The sequence below is a fragment of the Leuciscus leuciscus genome (genome assembly GCF_965113295.1).
Source record: "Leuciscus leuciscus genome assembly, chromosome: 10".
In the NCBI taxonomy this organism is placed as follows: domain Eukaryota; kingdom Metazoa; phylum Chordata; class Actinopteri; order Cypriniformes; family Leuciscidae; genus Leuciscus; species Leuciscus leuciscus.
Genome location: NC_138734.1, coordinates 3,856,538 through 3,871,960, shown reverse-complemented (window position 1 = coordinate 3,871,960; position 15,423 = coordinate 3,856,538). Strand labels below are relative to the sequence as shown.

Genomic DNA, 15,423 nt, shown 5'->3' with positions numbered 1-15,423 from the left:
ATAAGTTTATGGGTAATTCATAATAAAAATTAAATGTATTATTAAAGACTACAATAAAAACAGTTATATGAATTTCTCTGAATCATGTCTGCTACCTCAATTCAGATTTACTTTATATTCAGGAACTCAAAACAGCACTACGTTGAATGGACAGCCTGAAGAATGTGTAAAAGCTCTCCAGCTCAATCAATCAAATGAGCAATTGAGCATAACGCTGTTAACATGGGTGTGTTCAGGATGCACCAGCAACCTTTACTCTCACCACAATACATTATCTATAATATCGTCTTCAAGGCCAGGAAGTCAGCTCTTATGAGGTTATGCAGTCAATAAAACGCAAAAGCGCCATGCAATAAAGCATACTGAATATTTGCATTTTGTCAAACTGCCTCTCAATACTCAGCAGTTCAATACAACGGAAGTGTTAGTCATTCGCACATCTACTTCTAGAGTTGCAGTTAGAGGGAAATGCGTCATCCTGGTTCTGATAAGCATTTCTTCTTTGGACAAAAAATATCAAGTGGTCACATGACCAGCCCCCCTGGAGTTCGTTTCGAGTGCTTTAACACATAAAGTCAACATGAGCATCGTGCTTCTAACATACAATATTAAGTTGTCATCCTTATTGTTATCTCAAAAACATTTAGAGCTAAAATCTAGTTCTGAACTAGAGAAAAGCATATATTTTCTACACGTTCCTAATTGGATTGTATGACCTTGGCAACTATCCTGTGATAATAAATCCCTTTTGATAATATTTGATAATTGCTTCTGCTTTTCCATAATTCTCTGAAGTTTCTAATAGAGCCTCTCTCTCTAGATGCTGTAGTGTTTCATCAGTTCTAGACTGACAGCATGAATCTAAAAGTGTGCAGATGAGAGTCTTTCTCTACGGTCATTTTCAGCGATTCATTCCCCATTCTCCCAGTTTATAAGCAGATTTAATGATTTTGACCACTGACTGCACTATCTTATCACATACTGTGCATACAGTATCACATACATCTAGTTTATTGCTGGAAATATACAGAAAGGTGTGTTTGTGTGATCTAGTTAAACTAGTTCTAGTTATATATTTATCAAAAATAAAAAATTTCTGTTCCACAGAATTGCGGGTCTGAAAATGATGACAGAACCGTCTGACGTGACAGGTACTGAGATTTACAGATAATACTTTATTTCATGTATGATAGTTTTGACTTGTAGATTTTGATACATCTATTCTAATTTATTTATTTATTTATGATAATGTATTTGTAGGTTTTTGTATATATGAAGTGCCATCTGAAATTTTCTTCTAGAATGATCATTTTTATAAAGCTTTTATATTTAAGTTAAATAATTTCACTTAAATGACAATTAATAGGTAATTTGCATTGCCATTTAAGTGAAATTATTGAACTTAAATATACGAGCTTTATAAAAATGATCATTCTAGAAGAACATTTCAGATGGCACACAAGCTTTTGCATCTGAGCTCTTCATACATATTGCTTGGTTTAGTCATGTTATTGGCGAGATATATTCTCTTTGTAATATTTGAACTTCTCTCTTCTGTTTGTCCAGTGCCGCATGACCAGGTGATCGTCGTGTGACTAACTGATTGCTGTTTTAAAGAACTCTGACTGTGTTTGTTACTCACACCCTGATGAAGGCTTATAAAATTTAAGCCATGAAATAATAAAGGCTTTTTATATTTTTTCTAAAAACTAATATTCGAGTGCCTTGAAAAATCAGGTACATTTAGCAATATAGCGGGTGAATCATGTGTATGATGTATATTACGATGTTATGATGAACTATATACCGTTCTCCACTGACGTTCTATGATGTTCAAGGCAGACTGAGATGGCGAACGGGAACATGGATTGTGCAACAATAGCAACACATTATGTTTGATAACGTAGTCAAGCAAAAGGCTAATCATATCAGTTACCGTTATCTGTCCGACGTTGTAAAGAGCGATTTTGTGCAGCGTTTATCTCAGTAAAGTTGAGGGAGTGGAGGCGGGGCTAATTAGCATATTCATTGATAAGGGTGATAAGTTACATTCACGCTATTTACAGGTTTGAAGAATTTTTTTTCACAGGAAAAAAAACTTTTAAATATGTAATTTTAGTGTTCAAAGATGAGTTTTAAAGGATACAGTTATTGACTACAGGGGGACTTTAAAAGATGCAACTCCTCTAAATATGCAAGCAATAAGCAGAAATCAGAATTAAATGGCTGTTTTCAATACTTCAATTAATGTATCTGCAGTTTATATGAGGGAAAGCATAAAAATAGCTATGACCTGACTGAAAACAGAATCCAATAATCTTGATAGGCTTGAGCTCACGGCTCTGCTGTTTACCCTGTTTAACCTTGGCTCTGCGTCCAGACAAAGACAACATTTAGCAGTCAGAGCAAAGTCCTTGTGTCCCAGCATGCTTAGCATTAAAGACCTTCTCTGAAACATACGATTCTAAGTGAGAAACAATTAACACATTTGACATTAGCAAGCATACACAGCCATGAATATGCAAATGAGTCCCCGCCTCGGGGTCCTAGTCCCCAGCTCGGACTGCTGTCATTGAGTAACTCTAGTAAACGCTGCACAATGGCAAGTGGAAATATCGGTTTAATTCAGTCATATACTGTACGTTTGAACCAGAAACTGTTTCAGAAGAAGAGGAAGAGCTAATCACACAGAGTCGTCTGCAAGTCGATATATCAGAATGATAGTGCATTTTATGTACCGCTCTCTACAAGGTCAGACACATTGCAGTAACTGCAATATGATTAGCCTTTGGCTTGACTATGTTCTCATACAGCTAATAATGTGTTGCTAATGTTATACAAACCACGTTCCACTCGCCATTTCAGTTCTGGTGTTAACTTATGAATTTGCACATGGTTTGTCTTGAAGCACATTAAAAACACCACATAGACATATAAACAACATTAAAGGGGTGGTTGATTATGATTTGACTTTTCTAACTTTAGTTAGTGTGTAATGTTGCTGTTTGAGCATAAACAACATCTGCAAAGTTACAACGCTCAAAGTTCAAAGTAGGGGTGCACCGATCCGATATTAGGATCGGATATCGGCCGCGATACTGACAAAATAGCTGGATCGGGGATCGGAAAAAATAACAGATCCACGGGCCGATCCAGGTTTTGTTTTTTTTTGTTTTTGTCGTCGCAGCAGAACCTACGTCATTCGTCAGCTTCACGTGTGTCGCATGCTAGAAGCAACATGGAGCGAGCCAGAGGCCGTTTCTCAATACCAAGTACGCAAACTTCGGACTTGCGTCCTTGGTAGTTCGGACTTGCCAAGTTCGACTCAGGAGAACGAACTCCCGAGGACGAGAGGCGGCAAGTCCGGTTATTCTGCAAATGGAACAGCAGCGTTCTTGATCGCGTCACTCAGCTCGCTCTGGCTACTCCGGTCATCTCTTTATGTATGTTTTAGCCAACAATAAAACGAAATATGTTATAAAACAACACTCTGCCTCTTTTAATAAAAAAAAAAAATCTTAAACATATTAATGGCCACATAAATGTGGTTCAGGCAAACGCGTACATTGATCATCTTTACTGCATATATTTATAACAACACGAAATATAAAACACAACCCTGCTTCTTTTTGTTTAAATTTTTTAAAATATGAAACATATTGATCATTAAAACTGACATTTAAATTTGCCATTGCTGATTAAGTGAGCATTCACAGGTCATGTTTGTGATGGTGGTGTGACACTGCACTACATGTTTACAATGTTTGGTTATTATTTGTTTGTGTGATCAAGTTGTTGTTCGACCAACTTTTTATTTGTTTATTCTCAGGTTCAGCTGCTATGTTGCATTTTAAATTCCTGTTTGCAGGACTTTGCACTTTATATTTTTTACATGTTTACAATGTTTGGTTACTGTTTGATTACTATTGTATGTTCAACCAATGCACTGTTTTGTTTCTTGTGGCTACATTTTATTTATTTTAATTTAAGAGTTTGATTACATTATATTTTAGATTTGAATGCACAATTGTTTTTTTAAATAAATAAGAATTCAACACATTACATACATCTATTATTTTGTCTTAGTTATGTTTAGTTAGTAAAGTCTGGTGCCTTTAGTCTCTTCAAGGAAGGTATAAGGTGGAAGGTATACAGTTTATTATTAATTCAACAATAGTATCGGATCGGTATCGGGTATCGACAGATACACAAAGCCCAGGCATCGGTATCGGTATCGGGACTGAAAAAGTCGGATCGGTGCACCCCTAGTTCAAAGCAACGGGAGATATTTGCTTTTAAAGAAATCACTTTTTAAGGACTACAACAAACGGCTGGTAGAGACTACACCACATTCCTCCCGGGTTAGTGACATCACTAACCCTACAATTTGCATAAACCCCGCCCCCAGGAATGCCATTTATAGATTATCATGACAGATTATGCTAATCAATGACTAGAAGATAACTACACATAAACTAAAATCTAAAATCATCAACTAACCATTCAGAAATGTCCTGTTGCTTCTACATGTTGTCACTTCTTCTTGAGTCTCTCCATCATTGTCTGAATCCGGGTTGAACATAAAAGGCTAAACGTTTTTGAAATTTTCAATGAATGTCTCCCATATAGCATGTAGTAATCGGCCCGAGCTCGGCTGCCCCACGGCGCCTGCGGCTCAGACTCGGCATCGGCGTTCGTTAACCGGGCCGACTGTGGCCCGCAGCTCACTCTGGCACATGCATTTTTGTTACGGCTGTACAGCACTGGGCCGATTCATGCTCGCCGTATCTGGCTGTAGAGATCCGGGCCACTTCTGGAAATGACTCGGCTTAAGTTCAATCAATGGTTTTAATGAAGCAATAATTAACACAAAAAATTATTTTAAAATTGACAAATTCCTGAACGTATCTGATAATATCTATTCGTCGAATGTCGTGAACTTGTCCAAAACAAAATATCTGCGGTAAAACTTAAATTAAACTATACTAATAACTATACTAATAATATTAATATAGTGTCGTTTTGCACAGCATTCTTTAATATTTATATAATAACTATACTAATAATAATAATATAGTGTCAGTGTCGTTTTGCACAGCATTCTTTAATATTTATATAACCATAGCAAAACGATTTTTTATTTTTTTTTGTAATGAACCATGCAGATCCAGAGCCCGTTGATATTAGACATTCTCTGGCAGATCATTATTTACAATTTTAGACGTCTGCGCGCTCAGGTGACATCATCATCCCTCGCACAGTAGTGGGAGGGGTCTTATTGTACCTGTGGTGATCACAATGTTTTTGCAGTTTGGACGAAAAAAACAAACAAAAAAACAATGGATTATTTAGCAAGACATACGAAAATGGATATCTAAGAAAAAATGGGTAAGCATCGATGCGCTTTTATTTTCTAGTATTTTATGTAACGTTAGCAGACGCTCTGAAAGGGAAGTTAACAGCACACGTGAGACTGCATAGCTAACCACATACAGCTGCTAGCGCAATTACTTGCATAGAAATCCTCCTACCACCTAAATCACCTAAGTGATAGCAGATGTGCTCATTAATACTATACAAACGGTACAGTTTTATTTTTTTTATTGTTCCAATCCAATGGCCATATGCAGATAATGTTGTCATTCATTGGTTTTTAAAAGCGGTTTCAAAGTAACTCGGTTAAATGCCATATTCAAATAGCCTAGCCTATAGCATTTAGCTGAGCTCGAACAATGCACGGCAAATTTCAAATCTTGCATAATGAATGACGTATTTCCGTAGCCTATACTGATTGGACGACGGTCATTGAATGGACGATAAAGGTGTACACGCCATAGACTGGTACACCGCTAAGAGATTCAGTTTCACACAAGTTTGACAACATTTCAATGTTGGATTTCAATCACAAAGGTAAGGTTTTTACTACTTGATATGCTGTTGGACTCAGACTCTTGTTATTTTAAAACATTCACAATGTCAAATTGTAACAGTGATTAGTTGGTTATAACTCTGATGTCTGACTTGCAGACAGATGATGATGATGATGATGATGATCGTCCAGCATACACAAAAAGAAAGAACAGGTTTGTTTGTATTTTTTACCACAGTTGTTTTTTCATATTACCGGTGTAGGGCAATTCCAACGTTATGGACGTGACATTTGCAGTCAAAACTTTAAATATAAATTCTCAGTAAATGCATTTATATACCAGCCACTCAGTGAATAATACGGACCTAACTTGACAACTTAAAAAGGGTATGGTTCCTCTTTTTTTTTTTTTTTTTTTTTTTTTTTTTTTTTTTTTCATGGTACAGATGACCTTTGGATGGAATTGCCCTGTGGTTAACCCCAAAATGAAAAGTCTGTAACAACATCATGAGGGATTATAGAACTTTCATTTTGGGTGAACTATGTCTTGTGTATGTAAATTGTACATATATTGCATTCATCCATTATAATCTGCATGTTTTGCTATGGCACTATTTAATTTTATCCCCCATTTATCTGTTCAGGGGGAATAAAAGAGACCACTCAAGTGAGAGTGATGAAGATAATGTCTTTGCCAGCAAGAGACTGAAAAAAACAGGCAGAATTCAGGATCGTTCAGAAGTTGTTGCAGCACCGCAAATACCATCACCCCCACTGACTATGGAATCCATCATATGTAGGTTGCACTTATTTGATAACAATCATGTTATTTATTTTTATCAACACTGTGTTGCACAACAAAGTATAACTATCTATTTTTGACTTGTTTTCTATATACAGATGCAGTGAGGACAAATGCCCATACCAAGATGTCCACTGATAAAGAGGTGGAAAGATATATAACAAGATGGCTACAACTTGCTCCTGACAGGGATGGAGGAAGGAAGGAAAGGGCTAAGTCTAACAACGTGCCTTGATCAGGCTTCAAGAAGGCTTTTAAGATGTTCCTTCATACTTGTGCGCTTTTTACACAGGCACTTTTTTTATTAAAGTTTTATTTAAAAACTGTTGTTTTAGGATATTTCTTAACTTGTGCATTATGTTTCTAATGTTCAAATGTATTTAAGTCTTTTACATTTTTTTTTAAAGATTTCTTTCTTTCTTTTATTTTATTTTTATTTTAATTTAGCAATTTTTTAGATGCAAGTTTATTTCTTTATATTAGTGTAATTCCCTAAGTGACTTGTGTGTTTTTAAGTTGTTTCTTGAGACGTGCAATTTTATAAATAAATATGTTCTTCATATTTTCTGGCCTTGGTTTATATCATTTGCAACAATTATGGGATAAATATTAAAATGTTTTAAGTTTATGTTTGCATTTTATTCAAAAGTTAGTGTACATATACGTTTTGGATTGACTTTAGCATTTTCATTCATATCAACACAAAAGTGATTACATGGGTTATTCAAGAAACATCATAAAGGTAGTCATAATTACATGGCAAGATTGATTCGCGCCAGCTCCGGCGTGCAGTGTACATTAGTGACGGCCCGATTCCGGTTTTATTGCGGCAGTGTCGGCAAGTTAACGGCTGCCGCATCTGGGCCGATTGATTCGGACCGGAATCGGCCAGTGAGTAAACAGGCATCCGGCACGAGTGCGGCAGTCGGAAGCGGGCCGACGGGTAAGTCTCCGGCAGGTGAGAATCTAACCGGACCTGGCCCGAATGTATTTTGCTATCTGGGCTGTGTGAGGTAAAAGGACACGAGCTGTTGAAGCTCCGCCCCCTGTGCTGGGCGCAGCAGCTCATTTGCATTTAAAGGGACAGACACAAAAACGGTGCGTTTTTGCTCACCCTCAAAAAGTGACAACTTTAACATGCTATATAAAAATATCTGAGCTAATATTTTGAGCTAAAACTTCACATACACACTCTGGGGACATCAAAGACTTATTTTACATCTTGTGAAAAGGGCATTATACCACCCCTTTAAAAACTTGATTTCCACCAACATTTAACAACATCCCTTAAAGGGTCATGAAACCCTAAACCAAATTTTCTGAGATTTTAACAGAGGTATGTGTGTTGAACACCATTGAAGACAATGTTAGCATCTGTTAGATTTAATAGTAGGGGGGAAATGGTTCAATTTGTTTTTTTTCCGCTATTATTCATCTTCCGGGTTTAAAATCTTCATCGTGTGAGAGCACTATAGTACTTTGATGACTCATCGGTGTCTCATAATTATTCATGACTGAGTTTTCTTATCCAATGAGAAGACACTTGCTCTTAATTATTCATGACACCACGTGGAACTTTCCAATGACAGACATGTCAAACTGTGATATCGCGTAGTAGATGAGAGTTAGTTTCCGTGGTGCAAAAGTTCCCGTGCATCTTTCGGTTGGTTGGCCATCAACCACGGACACATCTAAACTACGTGTGTGTAGCAACCATTCAACTGGAGAATGGTGGACTTCGGCCTTGTACACCAATGCAGGTTTCGTCTTGCAAGTGATGCGTCCCCGAGGACTTTTCTATCGCTTCAGAGGTGTGTGTGTGTGTGTGTGTGTGTGTGTGTGTGTGTGTGTGTGTGTGTGTGTGTGTGTGTGTGTGTGTGTGTGTGTGTCTAAAATGTAACCCTGACCGTTTTACTTGCCTTTTGTTACAGTTTTTCTCAGTCGCTATGGTGCATTTCTCACATCACTATTTACATTTGCACAACAGTTAGTTCAACCTCCACAACATTTAGTCATTTGTGAACATCATAGTAGAAGTTTCTCATTCCTTCCAACAAATTGCAAATGCTTTTGGACATGCATCAATTGCTTTCATACAACTCTCTGCTGTTTTATAACATTATCATTTGCTTATGTTATGTCAGTCAAAATTAACTATACTTGTGAATGCTGAATAGTCATTCTAACTAATAGAAAACTAATAGTCCTCATTTCATTGCTTGAGTCATTACAAAAATGTTGAACTATAGTTGTCAAAATCGGTCAAGCAAATTTTACACATTTTTTAAAATCTTTTTTTTCCTGAAAATGTCTCTTAAATTGAACAATACCAGACAGAGAGGAACGTCTGGATGTGCATGAATGATTACAGTACTATGTATGTTGTATGTTCAGATCCAATATGTACTGCAATATTGTTTCCAGTTGTGCACAGCTCTACCCAAAGGGAGTTTATGTTTGTTGTAAATAAGGGTGTATTTTTTCTTTTGCACAATGCTGTGAACACATTAAAATTGCAAAGAGCATATGCAGTAAAAATGTGAAACATACATATTCAGTGTCTTGTACTCAGTTACCTCACTAAATACAGTAATGTGTAACTTTACTGTATTTTTCAAATGGCTGTGCAAAGAGTATATAGTGCTGTCTTGAGCATGTTCAGGTAGTGTCACCAAGATCTGACTTTTTTGCACTGGAAAACATTTACAGAGTTAACTGTCATAATAAAAAAAATCTTGTTCATAAACAATGGTGTCAGGACTTTTCATCTTGATGACACTGACACTTTCATTGACATGAATACTTGCTTTTGAGGAATGAGCTCTCCATTTTGAGCAAGTGACGCGCTTTTGCAGGTTATCAACTAGGTTTTGCAGTTTGTACTAATTGTTTTGAGAACTGCATTAACTGTTGTGCAAATGTAAATAGTGATGTGAGAAATGCACCAAAGCGACTGAGAAAAACTGTTTTTTTTGGATTTTTTTTTTCAAATATATGCATTTATAGTGTGTATATAAACAAATATATATTTTATAATGACATAATTATACATATGCATGTACATTTATATGTTTTAAATACAATTATGATTACTGTAGGCTAATATATGTAGTAGTGCACTCAGTTACTTTTGAAAGGACAAAAATAAGGTGTCAGTGTATTTCATTAGACTTTAACTTTGTCAGCTATAAAAAAAATCTAGCATTTCCTCATGTTTTACCACAGATTTTTAGTGACAGTCGATATGCATGGGCCACTGGCGATGACAGTTTCCCCCCCTCCCCTCCCCTCTCCCCTGCCGTGCCACACCACACCCAATCCCCTCCCTTCTTCTCACAGCCATCCACGCCCATTTAAGTTGCATTTTTCAAAAAGATTGTGAGCTAGACTTGAGCTGAAAGAGGGGGGGTTTCATGACCTTTTAATAACAAGTTCTTAGGATTAGCATCTTAGTTAATGTTTCTTCATAATTCTCATTTAAAATGTCATATGCAAATAATGCACCGGACAGATGTTCTCCCAACATTTTTAGATGTTTAAAATAATAACCGCTCCTACGCACCAAACTTAATGAAACTAAAGCTTTAGCATCAATCCCATCCCCAAATCGTGTAATTACTCCTAACCCTATCACCTCTCTGGATCGCTCAAGCCTTCCATTCTGTTCTGCACACTTCCCATGTAAAAAACACAGAGGTGCATTGAAGGTGCTTCTAATGAGCTCCACATGAGCTCCGGGAGCCCACGATCCACACACAACCTCTCAAACAATGGTGGTCTGTGTGGCAAACGGAGAGCACACAGAAAAAGGGGTGGTGGTAGGTTAGTGGTAAAGGCATGGGCTGGCAAATGTAGCCTGACAGGTAAGAGCACTGCCTCAGTATTATTAACCTAGCTGTATAATATTGATATCATGGTTTTGTGAAAAACATCTCTTAATGAGCCCCTATTATGCTATTTTAAAGGCTCCTGATGTTGTTTTGGGGTCTCCTACAACAGATTTACATGAATCAAGGTCAAAAAACTGTTTTATTTTCTCATAACATACATTGCACAATACCACATTTTTCAATGATTCTCAAAGGACTCTGGATGAACCAGTCTCTCTAAATCCCTCCTTTGCGGTTAAGAGTCGATTCTTTCTTTTGGGATACAGTAACTTTATTTATTGTGCACTATCGACTTTGCAACTTTGCAGAACATTTACATTCACAAAAAGCTATATTACACACTGCATGAAAGGGAATATTCATATTATCATATTATATGTTCTCAAATGTTGTGTTGACTAATGTTCTTTAACACAAACACATTATCTACACATTGTTTTTCTGAAATGTTTTGGACGTTCATCTAACATTTTTTTAAGTTACTACTTGTTTCAAAATGTTTACGGGAGATTTAAAAAGTAATATTCCCAAAATGTTTTCAGAAGGATAATGTTAATATTCCTCAATTAAATAATTCATACACATTATAAAGGGGCGGGGCCTGGTTGAGTTAGTTAGTAGTGTGTTACTACCTACACATACCTATGTATAAATGTATAGGATAATGCAATGTAAGTCGCTTTGGATAAAAGCGTCTGCCAAATGCATAAATGTAAATGTAAATGTGTTAAACTGGCGGTTATGGTAAGGGACGGGACATTTCCCAAACACACTCGAAGCACTCGACCAATCACAACACACTGTTCCAGCCGACCAATCAGAGCACAGTGTGCTTTTCAGAAGGAGGGGCTTCATAGAGACAGAAGTAAACAGAGCGTTTCTGACATACTGGGGAGATATATATATTGTATATATATATATATTATTTTAAAATAAAAAAATGAAAAAGTGATATAACAAGTAAGTGTAAAAAAAAATAAAAAAAATTGCAATTTGTGTCATTTAGTCGCATCTGACTTGATTTTAACATGCCTTAAAGGGCCAGTTCATCCAATAATAAAAATTCTGTCATAATTTACTCACTCTCAAGTTGTTCCAAACCTGGATGAGTTTCATTCTTCTGCTGAAACAGAATGTGGGTAACCAAAGAGTTGACGGTAGCTATTGACTTCCATAGTCTGGGAGAAAAAAAATACTATGGAAGTCAAAGGCTACTATCAACTTTCTGGTTACCCACATTCTTCAAAATATCTTCTTATGAGTAACTGATGACAGAATTTTCATTTTTGGCAGAACTATATCTTTAATATGACGTAGAAAGCTGACTTTTAGTCAAGAAAAACTAAGAAAAACTTCTCACTAAGAAACGTGAAGAAAGGGAAATCACTCACACACTCACGTCTTCTGGGTAAATTCGTGTGCAGAGAAAAACCTAAACTGCCACATGATACACTCACAAACCATACACAGCTTGGCCCTTTATCAGCAGAACCACGAGCAAAAGTTGCATTGAACTATTTACTTGGAAAAAGGCCTAGACTTTTGACATTTGAAGAACTTGTGATTCTTCACGAGCAAAACAAAACTATGTGCGTCAATGTAAGCATAACATTAAGTGAATGACTATTTGATAACTATTTCAAATCTCTCAGTGTGTGTACTGTAAGTGTGTGATGGTCACAATGGTTAAGGTTATTAAGTTTTAAAGTAAGGCGTAGATCTGAAACTCTGTTCTCTTGTAAACATTTTTATCGAAATGACACTTTGATCCGGTTTGCAAACATTACAACACTTTACAGAGACAGACGTCATCTGAGTAATAACAAGGATTTAGAAGCGTTCAAAGGAGAAGCCACCTCAAACATCCTGTCTCAAATCCTCGCCGCAAATACATTACTGTGCAATACATTGAAATGCCTTTAAGATTACTCAAGATTTGTCTTACACAAGGCTTCTTCCTTCTTGTGCCTGATGAAATCAGGTGTGAATGTGCAGCGTCTCACATGAGCAAGTATAAAAAAGTAACATTTGTCTGCTATCCACCTTAATTTGCAACAGGACATAAAATATTTGTTTGTGAATGTGCAAGACTTCTAAATAATTAGCTGTAATAAGTCAATAACTGGAAGAATATGAAAGTGCAGTAAATGGTAAAACTATTTGTGCTACAAACCAATGAGATGATGAATACAATACTGTAATTCATTAAAATAATATGATAAGAAATACCAGTTTGCAATATTAAAGGGATAGTTCACCCAAAAATGAAAATTAGCCCATGATTTACTCACCCTGAAGCCATCTTAGGTGTATATGACATTCTTATTTCAGATGAATACAATCAGAGTTATATTAAAAAAAATGTCCTGGCTCTTCCCGGCTTTATAATGGGAGTCAATGGGTATATCTTTTTTGGAAGTCCATCAAAGCGCATTCATATGTGATAAAAGTGCTCAACACGGCTCTCCGGGGGTTAATAAAGGCCTTCTGAATTTTTAGACCAACATTATTATTACTAACATTATTATAATGATAAATAATACTAATACTAATCAACAAATCAACTTTACATTTATAACTAAAAAAGAGTTACAAACCTTATACTTATAAATGTCCCTGACATATTTGCATTTCTGTCAAACAAGCCTGTTTGCAAATCACCATCTTTTACATTTGGCTTGCAAAAGGCCATAGATTAATTTTGACACTGGGCTCAATTTCAGCTGATTCCCAGTTTGCATTAACAGCGGACTGGACACATTAAAAAAAAGGAGTTTTGCAAAGAAGGAGTAGTGCAGACTGCTAAAAGCTGAAGCTGGTTTTCACTGGTCTCCCAGCCTGGTTTTAGAGAGGTTCTGGACACCTAGCTAAACCAGATGAACAGTTGCTTGGCCAGACTGGGAGAGTAGACCAGCATAACCCAGCTAAGACCAGAAAAAACATCTTAGTATGATTTTTACTGGTCTGTTGGCTGGTTTTAAAGGGGTTTGAAGACTTTCTTTTTTTTTTGCTGATAGGCCAGATAGTCTGGGAGACCAACAAGACCAGTTAAGACCATCTTAAACCTACAAGAGTAGAATACTGTTCCAGCATTTAAATGAGTAACGCACTATTAACATTCAAGTACTGATAGTTTGTTATCAGTAATATTTGTTTTAACGACTCCCAGACGACTACTAAGAGCTACTAAATACTGGTTCATAACTAATGTGAATAATGTATATTTAATTTTAAAGTGAAGATCATGGTAACCCATTAGTAATGAAGGAATTGCTAATGATTTGGATCAGTATTCTAAAATGAAAAGCATGATAACTCTTTGAAACATGAAAATGAAATTAAAACTGTATATAAATAAATAAATAGTCAATGTTAGCTTTTTTTTTTTTAAAGGTTTTGGATAGCGATGACACAAGTGTTCCTACATTCTTCTTCAGAGTTTCTTGTTAGTTAATAGTATTACTAGAGTGTTAATAGCACATTGCTCATTTGTTATGTAGTTTTTTAATTATTGACGGAACAGTATTCTAAAGTGTTATGATAAAAGCGTCAGGTAAATAACAGAAAACCAACTAGACACAACTTCATCACCAACTAACGGATAGATGTTGCATCATCAACTGGCAACAACGCCTTTAAGATGTTTTTACCCGATAAATCTTAGTTAATAAAAGATATATAAGAGGTCTTTGAAAATGTTACTCTGTAACATTGGAAACAATGTAACATTCTATGTTCTATGATAGTAACGTTCTATTTTACACTGGAAAAAATGTAACATTCTGATGTTGCTGACAGGCATTATGTCGAAAACAATGTTAAGAACTGCTCAAAAATCACTTATGTATTATTTTTTCTGTTTCAACTCGAGGCCACGGATGTAGACTGTCTCAAAACTTAGTGAACTGCCTACATAGACAGCATGTTCGGGTCTCATCAACATGGAGTATAAAGGCAGCGCAGGAGATTTTGAGACACAGCTCAAAGAGCTAAACTTACTGGATGAGACGTAAATCAACTTACCAGCATGCACGTATCTAGATATCGATATAAAAAAACACAATGATAGTCCGTAAAGGGAAAGTGGATTGTCTGGATAGTCCCCCTCTCCCCCCAGATCGAGCTCGCTGTACAGTCACATCATACGGGGAAAGTTGAGATATTCAGTGCGCGCGCACGGTCGTCTTTGCTCTTCAAATGGGAAGCGCCGTTAGATTACTTCACTGATTTCAGCGTCACGTTGAAAAACCCGGAATGGAAACAATCGCTTCTTTTGGCTCCCGACAACATTAATATCTTTCGGTCGCTGTTTTCGGGAGGCTCCTTCAGTGGGGTCACCATTCATCACTGTATTGCACAGAGTGTACCCTACCCAGTACCCACTGAAGACAGTCCGTCGGCGCATGCGCATTCGCGAACGACTGGTGGATGGATGTGTGAGAAACTTCAGGCGTTCATGTTATTGTGGTACTGGAAACTGTACTGGATATATCATTACATTTTCTGATGGACACGTTTGTTGTTTTATTAATCGTTTTGCTGCTTCATATCTGACTGTAATAGTAGTTGCATTGGGGAAACTTACCCCGCTGTAAGGTCACAAAAAGTCTATGTGTTCAATGAACCGATAGATAGATAGAACATATTGTTAGTTCCTGCTGGTAAAACCACAACTAACATAATCTACTGCAAAGTGTATACACTCTACAAAAAAAAGGGGAAATTATTCTGCAAATAATGGCAGGGCAATTTGAATTTTTCCACCACATATTCTCACACGTTAAACCAAGTTCACTGTTTAATATAATTGTTTTTATTAATAGCTCAAGTCTTCCTTCGTTATGTTGCAACTAATCAATTTG

General features: G+C 36.5%; 1 protein-coding gene and 1 long non-coding RNA gene across 4 annotated transcripts in view; one reads left to right on the top strand and one right to left on the bottom strand.

Annotated features, from left to right (window-relative positions):
* Window positions 1-15,002, bottom strand: part of st3gal4 (ST3 beta-galactoside alpha-2,3-sialyltransferase 4) — a 57,668-nt gene extending 42,666 nt beyond the window's left edge. Inside the window, exon 1 of one of the 3 annotated variants that reach the window (XM_082182276.1) lies at window positions 14,585-15,002. The gene's annotated coding sequence lies outside the window, so the exon portion shown is untranslated. The remainder of the gene's footprint in view (window positions 1-14,584) is intronic. The other 2 variants (XM_082182278.1, XM_082182277.1) reach the window with 2 other exon arrangements.
* On the top strand, window positions 5,031-8,327 carry LOC309507862. Its single transcript, XR_014209256.1, has 3 exons — window positions 5,031-6,083; window positions 6,514-6,665; window positions 6,770-8,327. It is a non-coding gene; the product is annotated as an uncharacterized lncRNA (long non-coding RNA).
* Window positions 15,003-15,423: the final 421 nt, after the last annotated feature.